Below are 18,782 nucleotides of genomic sequence, written 5' to 3'. Positions count from 1 at the left end.
TGCTTGGGGCCGACCAAAGAATGCAAAACAATGTGAGACCCCCTGATCACCCAACCAACTCTTGAGGGTAGGCGTTTCAAACTGAGGACCGTTGTCAAAGTCCATAGACATAGGAACCCCAAACCGGGTGATGATGTTCCTCCAAATGAAGGAGATGACATCCTTAGTCTTGAAACCTTTGACCGCCTCTGGCTCAACCCATTTGGTGAAGTAATCTATAGCCACAAGAATATATCTTCTGCCGCCTGTGGCAGGCTTATAAGGACCCAAGATATCCATGCCCCATTTTGCAAATGGCACCAGGCTGTAGATAGCCGTCAGATCTGTTGCCGATCGGTGTATCAGCCGGCCAAACCTCTGGCACTTGTCACATTTCTTCACCAATTCCATGGCGTCCGCCTCAAGGGTGGGCCAAAAGTAGCCTTGCCGCCTGGCCCTCTTTGCTAGAGTCTTGCCGCCTATGTGTGAAGCACAAAAGCCCGCATGCAGGTCCTCTAGCACCTCTTTTCCCCTTTCTGGGGTAACACACTTCAACAACGGCTGGAGGTAACCCTTTCTGGAGAGTTCCCCCTTCTACATTTCGAAGCTTAGAGCTCACTTTTTAAGTGCAACCGCTTCTGAAGGAGCATCCTAGAGTGTCGTCTACCAAATAATCCTGGATGAGGTCCATCCAGGTAGAGCTTCGGTCAAGAATTCCAATGGGGTCATGCTCAATACTTCTTTTTTCCATGACCTCCCAGAAGACTGACCTAGGCGTATCACAAGTGGCGGATGAGGCAAGTTTGGACAAAGCATCCGCCTGATTGTTTTCTGACCAGGGCACTTGACTTAGATGAAACTCGTCAAGTGTCCCCGCCTCATCCTTGATCGCCTGAAGGTATTTGATCATTGCCGGATGGGTGGCCTCGTAGTCACCATTGAATTGGCTAACGATCAATTGAGAATCCGAGCAGGCGTCAACTTTTCTTGCCCATGCCATCTTACACATGTGTACTCAGCCTTACACATGCGGCTAACAGGGCCTCGTACTCAGCTTCATTATTTGAACTTGAAACTTGAACCGTAGTGCATATTCATATGTATCCCCTTCCGGAGACTTACACATCATGCCTGCACCACAGCCGTTCAAGGTAGAACTACCATCTACGAATAACTTCCAAACCTGATCGATATTCTCCGGTTGTGTCGGCCTAGTCATCTCAACAATGAAGTCGGCAAACGCCTGACCTTTCACTGCCCGCGTAGGTTCGAAAGTTATCTCCAGCCTTTGCATTTCAACAGCCCACTTGATCATTCTACCGCATGACTCTATAGTAGTCATTGGACGCTTCAACCGCTTGACTGCTTTGTAAAGAGCCAGCCTAAATTTTTCGATCATTGGGTACCGGAGCTCAACATTTTTTAGTATACGGCTGATGAAAACACCGGGAGCTATTTGCTGTCTTTCTCAGCAAGGAGAACAACACTAAGGGAGTGATCTGAGACGGCTAAGTACATGTAGAGAACGTCCTTAGGTAGGGGACTCACTAGCCTCAGCTTTTTCTCCCCATTCAAATCTAGACCTCTTCCTGATTGCTTGTAAGAAGTAAATTAAAGGCACTTGTCACCTGACCGGCTGAGGAATCTTCCTAATGCTGCCAGGCAATCGGTTAGCTTCTGGGCCTCCTTGACAGTGTGGGGTGACTTCATGTCAATCACTGCCAGTACCTTTTCTAGATAGGCCTCTATGCCTCTTTGATCAATCAAAAATCCGAGAAACTTCCCAGACTCAACACCAAAGACACACTTCTTGGGATTAAGCATGACCTTGTGCCGCCTGAGGGTGGTGAAAGTTTCTTGGAGGTTGGCTAGGTGATCCGCTTGTAGCTTGGATTTGACTATCATGTCATCAATATACGCCTCTACATTCCTTCCGATTTGATTGATGAAAACCGTGTTAATCATTCGTTAGAAGGTAGCAGGCGTATTCTTCAACCCAAATAGCATCACCGTGTAGCAGTACAACCCTCGATCAGTAACGAATGTCGTCTTCTCCTGATCCTTCTTCCATAGGGGGATCTGATGGAAGCCTGAGTAGGCATCCATGAAGCTCATCAAGGCATGGCCGGCTGTAAAGTCGACCAGACTGTCGATCTTAGGAAGTGGGTAGCTATCCTTCGGACATGCCTTGTTTAGATCTGTGTAATCTACACACATCCGCCAGGTACCATTCAACTTCTTGACAAGAACCACATTTGCTACCCAATCCGGGTAGTAGCATTGCCAAATGAACCCGGCATCAAGGAGCTTTTTGACCTCAGCAGCTGCCGCCTGAAACCACTCCTCGCCATGATCCCTCTTCTTTTGCCTAACCGGTTTTATTTTGGGATCAACGGCAAATTTGTGGACGGCTAGATCCGGGCTGACGCCTGGCATCTCCTCCACTTCAAAGGCAAATATGTTTTTGAACTCTCTCAGAAGTTGGAGCAAGTTCGCCCCCAACTTTCCAAAAGCAACCGTCCCAACCTTGACTGTTCTATCAGGGCGGCTGTCTTCCAGGACGACATCAACACTTTCACCAGCCAGCTGGGTCGGGAGTCATCCGACCTTCCCTCGGCTAGTGATTGCTATTTTGCTTTTCTGGCCATATGGTCCGCCTTTCTCTTTTTACCGACTGCTTTGGGAGTAGGCGCGGCTTCCTCGTCGTCAAGGTCGACGAGCTCCTCATTATGGCCGGCTGCAATAGCAGTCGGCTTGACGTCTGAGAGGTAGCACTTCCTAGACGTCTTTTGGTCCCCGCGGAGGGCACTAACTGACCCGTCATCCCTTTCAAACTTGATCATCATGAGGGATGGGATGCTGACTGACTTGGACTCGTTGAGGGTAGGACGACCCAATATGAGATTGTAGGCGGTCAATTCCTCGACCACCAAAAATTTGACGACCATGTACCGCCCTTCCCCCTTCTCTCCTAGTCGGATGGGTAGGTCAATCCTTCCCACTGGATGCACCACTCTTCCCCCAAAGCCGATTAGGGGATGGGGAGCCTTGTGCATACTTCTAGGCTTGTACTTAAGCTTTGTCAAGCACTAATAGTTGATCAGGTCAGACGAGCTCCCGGTATCAATTAAGATCCGGCCTACTCGTTGGTTGGCTACCTTGCATTCGATGACAATGGGGTCATCGTGGGGCCGCCTGACCATACCCCGATCCTTCTCAGAGAGGAAGACTTCAGGGAAGGTGTCTTTCGACGCCTGACCCTCATCCTCTAGGTTGGACAGCTTTCGGATGTTATCCTTGGTACCCCGGATGGTAGGAACCCCGCCTGCGAAGCCGCCTACGATGGTGAAGATGTGCTCTTCGTCAGTTTCAGAGCTCGCAGCCGGCTTTTTGGACAATTGTCCACCGCTTGATTTGGGGTTGCCCTTGGATTTCACCAGGTAGGGCTTTAAATCCCCTTCGTCAGCTAGACGGTCCAATAGCCGCCTGAGGCTGTAGCAACCATTGGTGTCGTGGCCGACATCCTCATGGAACTGACAATATTTACTCTTGTCTATGTTCTTGACAGAGCTCTTCATTGCAGCCGGTTTTTCAATTGTCAACCGGTCTTTTATCTCCATGAGGATGGAGGAGCAGTCTTTGTTGAACTCTTACTTGGGGACGTAAGGTTCCAGATTTCTTTGTTTCTTTTGGGACGGCTGACCAGTGCGGTCTGCTGCCCAGACTTCTTTTCTTTTCTTTTCTTCCTTTTTGGCCGGCTGGGTAGGCCGGCTGTCTCTCTTTTCAGACCGCTTGGGCTCCGACGAGTGCTTGACGGCGCAGAGTTCCGTTTCCAGTATATAGGCCTCAGCCTCCATCAGCGCCTCCTGGAGGGTAGATACCCTCTTGCGGACCATGTCAAATTTGAAAGTTGACCCATCCTTTAGACCCTTGAAGAAGTCTGTATATGCAACTTCGTCAGCCAGCCCCTGAACCTGAATTCTCATCATATTGAACCGCCTGACATAGGACCGAAGTCCCTCCTAGTCATTCTGCTGTATAGCCCCTAGGTCGAGACTTGTCTTTTTGGTAGGGATGTTCATGGAGAAGTTGGACGCAAATAGGTATGCAAGCTCTTAAAATTACTGATGCACCCAGCTGGCAGGTTGCCAAACCATCTTTGGGCTATGCCCTTCAATGTAATCGGGAAGCATCTGCACCAGGCGGCGTCATCCAACCCTTGTAGGTACATGAGGTTAGTGGATGCCATTAGGTGATCTTCCGAGTTGGTGGTACCATCGTAGGTACCAACAAACACATTTTTAACCTTGGCCGGATGTGCCGCCTCGGTTATTTCCCAGGAGAAAGCTGAAGGTTGTTCCCCAAGATTTAGCAATCGGAGCTGTCAGTCCATAGGATGGACCTGGTAAGCCGCATAACCCCCAAAGGGAGCCGACTGCATGAAGGGAGATCCATACGGGGCGTATGGCTATTGGGGCACATACGGAGCCTGCTTAATCACGTGAGGGCCAGTATGCAACTGACTCCCTTGCTGCGTCTGTAAATGCTTCATTGAAGCATTCTGGAAACTGTCTAGGTAGGTCGACGTGGAGGCCGACTGAGACATGCTCTGACTTCTCTTCTCCTGGATGAACATCCGGGCGCCAGAGAAAGTCTTCTTTGACCTATCCGGCTGTATATGCTAGATGGCTTTCCTTTGCCCTGATTCAGGGAAGCAAAGTTGTGAGAGGTCGATCAGGGGCCCATCCGTCCCCTTGGGTTTGGGGTGTTGAGTAGGCACCCGGTCTTTGATTTGCTTCTTCCCGGAAGGAGAAGGATTCTTTGCCGACTGACCCTTGCTTGAGCCAGTTGACTTCTTGATGATTTCCTTTATTTCCCTTTTGAAACTTGTCATGAATTTCATGAGCTCGTCTCTAGTGACGGGGTCAGCACCCTCCGCCGCCTAGGCTTGACCAACAGGCTTGCCGCCTGGGTTGCTGGGACCAGCTTTGTCTTGGCCCCGTTCCCTTGTTTCCTTGTAACGGGTGCGCCTAGATCGGAATGACCCGTCTGGGGCAATGTAGGTTTCGACTTTGTAGTCGTCACCACTGCCACTTTCTTGGTCCGTATGGACCTCAGGGTCAGCTGTAGGACAGTTTCCCTCTGCATTTGGTGCAGTGTCGAATGCTATCTCAGTAGTACTCTCCCCACAGACGGCGCCAAATGTTTCGAGTATTTTTGGAGTCCCTCGGGAGAGTTAAAATACAGAGTATGTGCGACTAACGTCTGTACCTGCAAATCCGCCTCCGACGATCAAGTTAGTATGATTCCGGATGAGTAAACCGGCGGAAAGTAAATGGGTTTTTCTCACTGATTCAGAGAGATTCTGCACTTAATATTGCTCGGGTTTTGTGTATGTATTTTTGAATGTGTAATAAATGAGGGGTTTCCCTCTATATATAGTAGATGAGGATCTGCTTCCCCATTGGGAGTACAATGCCACGTGTCAGCATCCGATTGGATCCTGTTGGGCCTCTGGTGGGCTGCCACGTTTCATCATGCTACTAGGCCATATGGCATAGGGTATTTTTACCCTAAACACCTTTATTTCTAATAAATGTGGGACTTTTGCAAAGTTGAGAAAAGCTAGTATTTAGTCTAATTCTAAAATAAATTAAATAGCTAAACAAATAGTCAAGCAATAAGTGGCAATCACATGGGAGTGGTTAGGTGAGGACCAGAAGGAGAGCTACATGGCCTCCTTGTTCCCCAAGTCACCAAACCTACCAATCACAATAGCCTATGACCGATCAACTCCCTTGGCCACTAAGGTATGGCCAGTCAAGGCCTACTTTACTTGGCTTGGGCTTCCCATCTAAACCGAAAGCCCACACGTGTAGCTGGGCTGCTTGTGCGCTGCTCAGCTACTGTGTCGCAGGCCCACAGGCCTTCCAAGCACCAGCAAGCCTCGCTTGCTAGCGGGCTGCTGCGTGCTTGCTAACAGGCCATGCGGGCAAGTGGTAGCAGCTGCTAGCGAGGCCCAGCGTTGCTAGCTAGCGAGCCATGGCACGCTCGCCCAGCAAGCACACGTGTGCTGCTGCTATGTTGAGATTTGTAGTGCCCGACACTACGCGGAAGAGAAACCCGCCCAAGACCTCAAAGCGTGCTTCGCTCGATAATGAGCTCTTACTTGAAAGCTTAACCTCGCAAGTGCAAAGGCCTCTGACGGCTGGCACCCTCGACCCGACCCGAGCGGTCTTTATCCCGAAGGTTAGTCGGGACTTGAGCAAATAAAACTAGAGTATTACTAATTTAAAGATTTTCTCACTAATGATGAGATGCCTTATTGATTTCAACTCAAGTCATTTTTCCCAAACCCTTAATGTGGGAGAATTGCATTTTTCCACCAATTTATTTTAATAAAAAACTAATTAAAATGCAAATCAATCAACAAGCTCCAAGTGACATATGGAGAGCACGGGTAGGTGAGGACCACCAAAGGGGGGGACCAAAAAACCTTGCTCCCCAAGCCAAACACCAAGCAAATGGTCACCTTCCTTGACCGGGCTGACCACGCCACATGGTTGGCTTCCAGCTGGCGCCTAGTGCCAAGGCTGGGCAGCCCAGCCAGCTAGCACACGCATGCATTCAGCAAGCAGGCCACGCATGCGTTGCTGCGATGCTGCTGCTTGGTGTGTGCTGCTGTGCGAGAGGCGTGGCCATGTCTTGCTGCTTGGTGCAACGCTAGCAAGCACGCATAGTACACGCACATACAACAGGATGCTGCGATGAGATGCGTGTGCTGCTATGCTAGCACGCACGCACTGCCCACCACGCATAGCACTCTGATGCTCGTGCTAGCGAGGCCCAGCAAGCACTTGCGCGTGATGTCCTTGCGATGTTGCGGGTTGTGCTGTGTGCTGCCCAGCATGCTGCGATGGCTGGTGCTGCTATGCTAGCAAGCACGCACAGCCATGCACGCATAGCCATAACACACACACGCATGGAATGCATCTTGCGATGCTCGAGCTGTGTGATGTGCGTGACCTAGGCAATGCTAGGCACGCATGGGTTGGTTACGTCGACTAGCCTAGCACTTGCATGGCTAGGCCAATGCGAGGCTACGACTTGGCTCGTACTTGTCGCTTGCTTGATTCTACGTCTCGTTAAATTCTAAATTCGACTCGACTTGCAACGCTCGGTCTCGAAGCTCTAAGCTCGATATTCGACGCCTTTATTCATAATACTCTAATGACTCATCCAATCCTTTGGATTAATTTGTTGTCTTAGATCGGTTACTCGATTCGGGTGCGACCCGAAGGGTTCAGTCAAGATTAAGCCGTAACATTAATTATACATTAATATTGCTGATCGGAAGCGGCCTCCACCTAGGCATTCCGATCACTTGAACTTACTAAATAATTAGCTTACTAATAATTCAGAACCCTCTATCGGAATAATACACTTGTTGGAAGGACACCATTCCTTTCAATCTCCCACTTGTCCTTCCGGACAAGTGTGCAGTTCGTGTATAGCCCTTTTCCTATGTCGCTTAATGTCTCTTCATGAACTATAAGGTAAGATTCTTCATCATCCTTATTACGTCCAGAAGTGTTTCTCGATTTTCGAGTTCGACTGTCAATAAGCAGATGATTTCTATAATCCATCAGAGCACGGCCATGCATTTTCACAGTCTCGCTCTTCGAGAAGCCTGGTAAACAACAAAGACATATTCCCTATTATTAATAGGAGGACATTCCCAGTCTTGCATTGTTAGCTTCCCATACTAAGCGGACCTAGTCGCCCGAGTGTTGCTGTTATAATCCCGACTAGTACTCAAACAAGAGAACTTACGATACTCATGGTCAAGGAAAAAGGTTCCGATAGCTATAATGAGAAATATACTTTTGACGATTTTATATCTCTTAAAGTATTCTCATAGGTTGATCCGGTATAGTTCTAAACTAATACATATGCAAATGATTTATGACAATCATGTCCTCGTAGCACAAGAAACGGTGCTATAAATCACACTACACACTAATCTCAAGTGGTCATTAATCGTCCATCGTTTAAATGACCTTGATTAGGGATAATTTTCGATTGAAATATTCAATGTTCACTTAACAGGTGTTTCTTTATCCAAGACATGGTCTTGATACCATGTTTTAAATATTTTCATAAATCGAATGGACTCTTTATTACATTCTAAACCACAATTAAATAGAAATGGAGTAATAATAAATTTGCAGAAAATTTAATTCCTCCAAAATCGAATGGTTCAACATAGTGTTTTACATTAAGACATCAAGTTTAATTAAAACACATATACATGGAAATCAATGCCAATCTCCAACATGCTTGATTCCCATTGTCTCAATGTGCTTGTTGTGCTTCACTTGAGGCAAAGGTTTAGTCAATGGATCAGCTACATTGTCGTCTGTTCCAATCTTACAAATTTTGATTTCACCATCGGACTTCCATTACCTTATCATGTGAAATCACCACTTGACATGTTTGACCATCTGATGTTCCCTTGGCTCCCTAGCCTGAGAAATAGCTCCATTGTTATCATAGTAAAAGTCTATAGGACCCTTGATGGAGGGTACAACATCAAATTCACTAATGAAATTACGAATCCAAACTGCCTCCTTAGCTGCTTCCAAAGCTGCCAAGTATTCGGCTTTAGTTGTAGAATCTGTACTGGTGCTTTTCTTAGAACTCTTCCAACTAAACGCCCCTCCATTTAGGTAAAATATGTACCCTGACTGCAACTTGGAGTCGTCTCTCTCAGTTTGGAAGCTCACGTCAGTATAACCTTCAACAACCAAATCATTACTACTACCATAGTGTTGGGTATCGTAGCGTCCAACACTACGCGGAAGAGAAACACGCCCAAGACCCGCTCACTAATTAAAGCAACTAAATATTTAAACAGATAAATAACAACATAAGAGAGAGAAAGAGAAAATACATTCTTACCCTCGACGCATGCTTCGCTCCTATAAAGCTCGGACTTTACAGCCTTAGCTCCGCAAGCGAGAGCCTTCGATGGAGTCCACCCTCGAGACCCGACCCGAACGGCCTCTACCCCGAAGGTTAGTCGGGGCTAGACCAAGAAAAAACTAGAGTATTACGAACTTAAAGTTTTTCTCACCTATAGGGAGATGCCTTATTGAGTTCAACTCAAGTGTTCTTCCCAAAACCCAAAACTTAGGTATTTATAGGGAATGGAGACTTGATCTCCATTCTCCCATCAATGTAGGAGATTTGCATTTTCCTCTATTTTATTTTAATCAAAAACAAAATAAAATGCAATTCAATCAACAATCTACCAGTGGCAAAGGGTGAGCAAAGGTAGGTGAGGACCACTAAGGGGGGGACCATAAATTCCCTTGCTCCCCAAGCAAGGCCACCAAGCATCGGTCCCCACCAAAACTCAAGAGCAGCCCACGTATAGCTGGCAACCAGCGTGCCTTAGCTGCCAAGGCTGCTTAGCTGGCGCTTGGCACCTTAGCTAGGCTAGCTGGCTAGCCCGCATACGCATGCACGCCGCCAGCAAGCCACACATGCAATGCGGGCTGCTGTTGCTTTGTAGTGTATGCTAGGTGCTGCCTAGCACACAAGCATGCTTAGTCTCAGCACTTAGCATGCTGCAATGCCCAGCACGTAAGCATGCACAACCACATCACATAGCAAGTTGCGATGCGTGGCTGTATGCGAGAGGTTGCGATGCGTGAGGCTGCTATGCTAGCACACATTGCCATAAAACAGCACGCATAACGCGCTGCTACAGTTCTTTAGCTAGCGATGATGCGGCTGGGTCCGTGGCCCAGCACACTAGTGGGGCCCGACTAGGATAGTAAATATGGACTGCGATACGTTATGTATTTTCTGTAAATCTAAATACGTTCAGTGTACTGTTGCGTATTTTTGTACCTTAATATTTAGATTATTCTTAGTCGTAGTAGCTAGTAGATGCTTAGTTGGCGGAGATGTCTCAAAGACGGCGTTTCTAAGAAGACAAGCCAAAGAAGTTGCATTGGAGACCATTGAAGATTTCTAGGGGTCATGCTAGTTGCCAAATGCATCATTTACTTATGTTTTATATATAATTGTGTTTATATATGATTGAATAGTATGATAGATGCATGTTTAGGATTTCAAATGTTGTGATAATTAATTAAGTTCAAATAAATCAACCAACATAGAAACCCTAGGTCCCTATAATATTGAGCCAAATTTGCCATTCCAAGAACGACAGTTACCGAACTAATGCGCGTGGTGACTGGCTAAGCCAAAGCGAGGCATCAGCGCTTCCCTAGGAACGTAAGGTATACTAGGTATACAAGTCGTCTTGGTTAAGCTCAACGATATCAGTAAGTAGTCCTTAGATATCGTGGCAATGGAGATAAATTGTCAAGGAAGCATAAGATGCGACGTTTTATTGAACCAAGAGTAGCTTGGAGCTATTAGCAATTGGATAGCTTACCCTAAAATAATAATTGTTAAGACAAGCCAAAGCATGCTTAATCAGTTTCTGATTTTAGGGATCTTGGAATCGTTTTATTCTCGCCTAGGAGGGACAAATTTTAATGCGTGGATAACACGTGTAATAAGATTGAAAGTTTGCATGTATGCTTTGAATTTCAAACTTATTATGTTATGAGCTTGATAAATTGTTATACTTTGCACTTATATTTGTAGAATTCTATATCAAATTATATTGGTTTCAATGATTGGTAAAGGAAATCTTTTGAGAATGGAAAGGAATTTCTAAAATACAACCTCTCAAAATTGACTTTTAGGACGGTTGGATATCATGTATTCAAAATACTGGGTAGTTTTGATGAACATGAAATATTGAGTTGGATAACTCAAATTTTCAATCTTTGACAACCAACGTATCTTTTGGCTTCATACACAAATGAGTAGGACTCATTAATGTAGCAATTCAAGTACGAATTGAAGGAAAAGATGAAACTTTGTTTCACGGCGCATTAGATGCTTAGTTATGCCTAACAAAGTGTAAAATTCTAGGCACTTAAAGAAATGGTTCTTAAAGTTATGAGATGGTGTATGATAAGAAATATAGGAAACAAGGAACAAAGGAAAGGAATAAAATTCCTTTTCTACCCATGAGTTCATATTATTATGATCAACTTAGCAATTCTTTATCTTCATAAGTATTGGATACTGCTTGAGTGTTCCACTTTTAAATTGACCTCAAACCATTGAAGACAAGCTAAGTTATTGACTTACAAGCTTAGAATGAAGCAAGTAATGCTACATTAGTTGTAAGGTCATTTGTTTTGTTTAAAGTCCTTTTGAGCAAAGGCTGGAACGAATAATGGTTATTGTGTTCCATAATCAGCAAATGATCCGTCTACACACAGAAAGACTCACATTCAATAAAAGAGCAATAGTTATGGGTTATATTTGAATTGCATGGTTGTCTAAGCCATGAGTCAAGAATGCTAGATTATAAACAAACATTTCCCTAACATAAAAACTCACAAGGTTCAAGTCCTGGACATGATTTGTGTTTGAAACATCTTTGCAATGTCACATCGATAAGAAAATACTCAAGGCTCTATTAGATAGACTCTTGATAGTTGATCGATTCGGAATCGTTCTAAGACAAGCAAGTCTCACTTGTTGAAATCGACAAAGAAAAGAGCTAATGTGCTTGGCACATACAATTGACTCCAAAAGCTAAAGAGGATTCCATTACTTCATCGTCTCACAAGAATTTAAATGAATGTGGCTACATTATCAAATGGGAACAATCTAGACCTTGAGTAGCTCAAATGTTCAGTGAAGTATAGAATCGACTTGGCAAGATATCATAACGTCTAGATTAGATCGAGCGATGTTTGCTTGAGCCAAATGTGATCATATCAAACTTATGAAATTGAAATTTCATAATGAGCTCCACAAAGAACATAGTGTGTCTTGACGGAGACCTCGATGCCATTTGGAAATGACTCGAATGATGATGGATCACACCCCTTCCTATAAATTTCTTAAAGATTTGCACAAATGACTAGTGTTACACTAAACAAAAGTGTCAAAGCTAAGAAAGGACACCATATTAAGCTATGGATAGAAATAATTTCTAGCGTCTTTTCAAGTATATGTCTAGGGCTCTTAGCTCAGTGGGAGTTCTTTGGCTTAGTGCGAGCTAAGTTTCTCAATAAGGGCTAAGGTAGCTCAAGAAGGAGCTAACACTAGTAGAAAAAATGAAATAGACATCGCAAAATGCGCACCGGTTTTTAAAAAACGGTGTGAAAAATAATAGGCGGGATTGAGGGGAAGACTTTTCGCATCGGTTCTAACCAAACCGGTGTGAAAAATAAGTTAATCGCACCGGTTAGGTTCAAACCGGTGGGAAAGCTATTGTAAAATTGTTAAAAAAAAAAAAGAAAAAAAAAAGGGCCTTATCTTCTTTCTTTCGTTTTCTGTCTTATGTATTTCTCTTTCCCCGATCTCTCTTCCTCTCTCATCTGCCTCTCTCATCTACAACAATGGAGCGTCAAACTCCTTCTCTCTCCTTCGATCTCCTTCTCCATAACCGCCGCTTTCGCTTTCCTTTTCTCTCTCCTTCGATCTTCTTCTCCATAACTGCACTGCAAGCAACACCGCTCTCCTTCTCCTTCTTAGTCCGAAATCGGCCGCCATCAATTTGAACCAAATACAACAACAACAACAAACTTAAATCAATTATCGATTCAAAGATCACAAATTCGAGGTATGTGCTCTTTGATTTGAAATCTAGGTTTCATGAATTTTTTTATTTTTTTGTTATTTTTGGGCGTTTGAAATCTAGGTTTTATGATTTTTTATTTTTTTTGATTAATGATGAACAATTGAAATTTTAAATGCAATTTGGGTTGGTGTGTAAACCATCAAATAGTTGAATTTCAATTTTTGGGCGTTTGAAGGCGTTGTTCTGGTTGATGCGAAGCCATGGTTCCGTTTGAATACAAGCCGTATTTTGGATTCCAAAACATTGTAAGTGTAAATTCGATTTGTTTTGTTGAAAGGGATAATTAGTTGAAGGTTTATATTGTTGAAGGTGTATATGTGTGTGTGTTAATTTATTTAGGGTTGGTTTATGAGTTGATTGATTGCATTAATTTGGTTTATGTGTGTGGGAATTCAGCTTATTGTCTATTTAGAAATTGTCTGAGGTTGTTTTATTGGAATCACATTCAGATGTTTAGTTCTTTGGATTCTTTGCTTGGGAAAAATCTCGTCTTTCTTCAGGTATAATAATTTACACCGCATTTTTATTTTATTTTCCAGATTTTTTTGCAGAAAATTTCATGGATTAGTGTTAAAATATTTCATTTAATTACTTTATTATGGGGTTGTGATTTTGATGAATGATGCTGAAATCCCATGTTTTATTTTTGTAAGTAATTTTATATGGGGTTGTGATTCATGTGGAAATCTGTAAAAAAACAAAAATTAGTTTTTGTGGGTTTTTGTTAAGTGTAACATAGTAAAAAATTAAGTCTTTTTTTTTTTTTTAAATATATGACTTATGGTGTGGATTTTGTCTATATTTGTATGATTTATACTTAATAATATTAGTGTGGGTATAATTTATTAGGGAAAATGCTCGCTTTTGATTGATGCTGATAATAATATTTTAGTAGGGTGTGGAGGAGCGTCTACTGTTTGGACAAAACCTTAATTACTCAGGTAATTCCTTAAAAATTGATTGAAGTGTCAAAGTGTATGTCCATATCTATGATAATAGAGTGTCGAGGGTCTAACACGAACATATGACCACGGCTTCTTGAATTGAAGCTTCTAGCCTTCTAGGGGCTTAGGTGAGGAACCCTTCCTTGAATGTGGCTTCACCTCTCGGATTGATGTTGTGGTTCAATTTTTGTTGATTATTTGATGTGTGTCTTTTGGTTTCAAGAGATGTAATTCTTTTAGCTTGCTATAGATCAAGAAATATAATCCTAGGATTGTTGGTTGTTTGCACTTTATTACTTGAGAGCACAATCAATGTTAATTTTTATCTTCTTCATCTTAATTATCTTTTGACATGCTTCTTGTAAAACTAAAGCAATGTAATAGAAACTTTTATCTTCATAATGTTAATTTTTATCTTCTCAATGCTTCATCGGTTATTGGTTAAAGGTTTACTTTGTCCAATTCTTACTAATCCTGTTTTTTTTAGCTTGTCTTGGTTGATCCAAACAGAGAAATTCAGGAAAACATGTATCAAGGCCCTTCCAGACAGAATCCAAAGGATCCTAATGTGAATGTTGCTGAACAATCCACACACAAGTTTAAAGGTTTTGCAATGAAACTATGTATTCGTTTCTGCACTCAGACTTGTCTAGTTAGCATTAATTTTCTTATGTACTTGTAAATTGCAGAGCTTATTTCATGTTTGCTTTAAGATGTAAATTTCTTAGGCTAACGAGATCTCTGTTGCTGCCGAAGAAGTAAGCAAATCGCTTGATTTTTGTTTGAATTTTTTGTTGATTTTGAATTTTAATTGAACAATTTTTTGTTTGATTTGAAATTTTGATTATTTTGGTTAGATTTTTGATTGGAGAGAGAAATTGATTGATTTTTTTGGATTATAGGAGTTCAACATTGAGAAATTGCAGTTAGTTTTAGCAGAGAAGAAGAAGATCAGGCAGGAGTATGAGCGTAAGGAGAAACGAGTTGAAGTTTCCATGTGAGTAATTTATCTGTTATTTATCGATAGAATTGCTGCTTACTTCGTTGCTTAATTTCATCAGTCGAATTAGTAAAGGCAGAAATTGGTTTGCTTCAGGATAATGTGAATATCTCATCAACTTTTTCTTAAATGTTTTGTGCTATATGTGAGTGGCTAGCTGTGAAGGATCTTAGCAATATCAAATAATTGGGTGATGACCGAACATGGCTGAATTGACAAAATGATCCTTCTTTAGTGTTCATTTGATTAAAAATATTAAATTACATAGATAGTTCAACTTCCTAAGATGTACTCCATCTGTTTTTTTGTGAAAAACACTGGAACTAGTCCTCCCTGTGTTTGTTTGGGAATGTGGAATAGCTTATATTTGATGCTAGATGAAAAAAAAAAATTAAAGGAACATAGGAAGATATTACACTAAAATATCTTAAAGTACATAATGCAATGCTGGAAACTTCTATAAAACAAATAGGTTGTCTAGGTATTGAAAGATGCTGTTTTGGAAACACTTTTGTAATTTTCTTAGAGTACTTTATCCATATGTACCATCTTTATTAAAATCAACAATTTTTATCCTTACCTAGCTTCAAGCCCAAAGGCGAATATTCATACCTTCATATTTATCCAAGGCATCAAATCATAAATTCTTACTTGGAACATGGACCTCGTAGCTCTGACATTGTCAATACATCATATATTCTTATTACATTTGGTCCCTGATAAGATTTTTGGATGCTGCTTCATAATTTTTATTTTAATGCTTCTACTTTGAACTTATTGCTGGTTTGGGATGGATGCTTAGCCAATTCAAGGAAGATGTTTGACTTCTGTTATTTTTCTTTTAAATTCGGAATTAGGTTTGGTGCCATAAAGAAGGGGTTAATTAAAATCTTTAAATGTAACTCTTTACATAAGTCCTCAGTCCAGTTTTATGAAACTAGCTTTTGCATTTTCCTATATCCTTAATCAGACTACCCTTGTCTCTAATTTTGATAGCTTTACAGTGGTTGGAAACCGTTATGCATGTTACGATAAATATGCATTATGAAACTTCTTTATTACTATGTACTCATTTTCTCCACATCATACAAATAATCTTTTCCCCCTGCTTACTATTTATCGATGTGCAAGGACTCTTGGCGGAACTTTAGATGAGAACAAATCAAGTAACCAAGGATCTTAACTATTTCAGGTGTACAGCTGAATATGCTTCCTTACACACAGTTAACTTTTTTCACTGATAAGAAGCAGGTTCAGAGGTCAACAATTGTTCTTGGATATGTTGCCCATGTGTGTACTTTCTTGTCCCTTGAGTAATGTAATGTTTATTATTATGAGTATTCATAGTATGTTCTTATTTTAGGGTAAACTACTAATTTTGATATGTTTAGCCTTCAGGCTAATTGCTTTTCCTCATACGTAGATTTTTTATGATATTTCACATGCTTTCATCTATGAGTCTATAACATGCACTCTATTTAGCCAGTCGTAGATATTTAGTAGCTCAGCTGACTTGCAAGAAAATCCACATGAGCAACATTTACCCCCCTTTACAGTCCTCTCCTGTCCTCCCAATTACTTAGAAAAAGAAAGAAGAAGAAAGCAGCAACAATGTCTGGATGATATTAATACGTTGATTTAGTCCTTTGCAGGTTATCTCACTCATAGCTACATATTTACATGTCCCTTTGAGTTATCCTTTGCGCATTGGTGGTTCTCATTCGTATATTAAACTATACACCTTCAATTGATCCCACATCTTCCGGATCTTCCTCAACTGCCTTGGCCTCTGCAAATACGAAGTGTTTGGAATTTCCCTTTTTTTAGATGGGCAAGATGCCACCAGAGCAGCGTATGCTATATTTTTATTGAACAAGGTTTGTTAATTACTTATATACATCATGTCATATCTACTGCCTGAAAATTCTTTAAGTGAACCTTTTTAATAAATACTCGCTGCCACTTTCTGGACAATAGTTGCAGTAGATTTTTGAGTTTAAGTTCTATAAGTGTATGTTTCTGTTAGTTTTCTCGTTAGTTAAATGAAATGCAAGAAAGGTACTCAGAGATAAGTCTGGATTATTTAATTTTTTTTGGAGGAAAATTGTAATATAACAGTCTTTTTTAATGAAAATATGTAACTTTGTATATATGTTAGTGTTTATATATCAATTTAAGTGAAAAAAATGCAAAAAAAAAATAAAAATAATTTTTTTTTTGGGCATTTTTGGCACCGGTTTTGGAACAAAACCGCTGCTAAAAGTTTTTATTTTTAATTTTTTTTGGCCACTTTTCGCACCGGTTCAAAGCAAGAACCGGTGCTAAAAGTTCTTTTTCTAAATATTTTTGGGGACTTTTCGAACCGGTTCAAATTAAGTTTTCGCACCAGTTTTGAACCGGTGCAAAAAGTCTTGGGATTTGGCATCCCTCAAATCAAAACCGGTGCGAAATGGAGGTTTTGAACCGGTGCTGATTAGCAATTTTCGCCTAGTGTAACTGTTTGTTTCACAACAAACCTTTACACAAAGACAATATACATGTCTCTTTGTAAGTATTAAAGTGAGACTACGGGCATTTCTTCCACAACCTAATTGAGAACATAGTATTTGTTGCTCTAAGTGGTGTCTTTTTGGAAAGTAACACATTTTCAAAACGACAAGTGGGAGGAAAATGAATTCGATGATGACCATCGAGATTAGCAACAAACCTAAACTGAGAATCTCCGAAGACTTTAGAAGGGCGTCATGAGAATAATTGATCAAGAATACTCAAGGGACTTTACAAGTGTCTTAAATGAGAATTCAATACTCACAAACTTTAGAAGTGGTGGAGTAAGATCAATATAATCAAAGGGCTTTAAAAGCACCTTGAAACTCAGTGTTTGATGCAATGACCCGTATAGATATGGAATTCACCAAAGGCTTGGATTGAATCCTATCAATTTCTATTAAGTTAGAATTAAACCTAAAACTTACAAGCATACTATTTACCATTAGATGGTAGGCCATAAAATCCGAAATAGACTCCATGTTTTTAAATCATGTTTGGAACTTGATTCATTTGCATGAAGGGTGAAAGACCCATCAATCGCAAATAAGTTTTCAACGAAAAAACTAACAAATATGGAAATGCATAAGCATACAAAGCTAGATTGGTTGAAAAGGATACAATTAATTCACGGGGTTGATTTTAATAAAAACCTATTCACCAATTGAAACGCTTAAGTCTTTTTGTGATTGTTCTAGCAAAATTATGCAATCTTTGAATTTAATCATTTTTGAGTTGATTAAAGTCATAAAACTTCAAACATACTAGAAGCTTAAAAGGGCCTTCATTTGCGGTATGCCATGATTAAAGTTTGAACTTTTAGGACTTTAATCAACTCAAAAATGATTATATTCAAAGATTAGTTCAACATGGAATTTAACAATCAAAGTTCCAACCAAATAAACAATTAAAGATTGGATCTTTAACTTATTAGGGACTTCAAAATTACACATTCACCATAAACATTCATACTTGAAGCAATTAATTTGCAAAATTGTGAAATTTCAAGTTTATGTGACACAAAGAACTCACCAACTTAAGCACCAATTATGACTTCATAAATATGCTTAATAAGGTTTATTATTGCAGTAGATTAGTGATGCAACCATACATTTAATCTACCTTTAACATCCCATAATTAATCAAGGTTAAAGATTTAAAAATTTTCGTTAAAAATGAAAAACCCCTCAAAAAACATATTTCTGGGTGGATTTTGGCTTCTGGAGAGTTCTCAAAGAGGGTCAAAAATGATTTAGAACATCGATTCCACACAAAAATCACTATTTTTGAGTCGAAATCTAGGTTCGTTGGCCAAAATTAGTATAAATATGAGATTAAAACTAATTAAACGGTCTTTTAATCTAATTAGAATGCAAAACTAGAATTTAAATCTATTTTAAATCACCTCAAATAATTATTAGTTACAATAATTAAAATGAGCGCGGCTCTGATACTACTGTTGGGTTTCGTAGTGTCCGACACTACGCGGAAGAGAAACCCGTCCAAGACCAGCCCACTAATTAAAGCAACTAAACATGCAATCACATAATTAAACAACAAAAGA

At 41.0% G+C, this 18,782-nt stretch overlaps 1 long non-coding RNA gene across 11 annotated transcripts; it reads left to right on the top strand.

Moving 5' to 3' along the window:
• Positions 1-12,167: 12,167 nt before the first annotated feature.
• On the top strand, positions 12,168-16,645 carry LOC110682699. Of its 11 annotated transcripts, XR_002503442.1 has the most exons (6): positions 12,744-12,972; positions 13,177-13,227; positions 13,623-13,668; positions 14,159-14,276; positions 14,361-14,429; positions 14,574-16,645. It is a non-coding gene; the product is annotated as an uncharacterized LOC110682699 (long non-coding RNA). The 11 variants fall into 11 exon arrangements; XR_002503444.1 differs by lacking the exon at positions 13,623-13,668; XR_002503438.1 differs by having other exon boundaries at positions 13,623-14,276.
• Positions 16,646-18,782: the final 2,137 nt, after the last annotated feature.

This window comes from Chenopodium quinoa, unplaced genomic scaffold (assembly GCF_001683475.1).
Source record: "Chenopodium quinoa cultivar QQ74 unplaced genomic scaffold, ASM168347v1, whole genome shotgun sequence".
Taxonomy (NCBI): Eukaryota; Viridiplantae; Streptophyta; class Magnoliopsida; order Caryophyllales; family Amaranthaceae; genus Chenopodium; species Chenopodium quinoa.
Note: the sequence above shows the minus strand (reverse complement) of the source record. Positions and strands in the feature narration are given on the sequence as shown.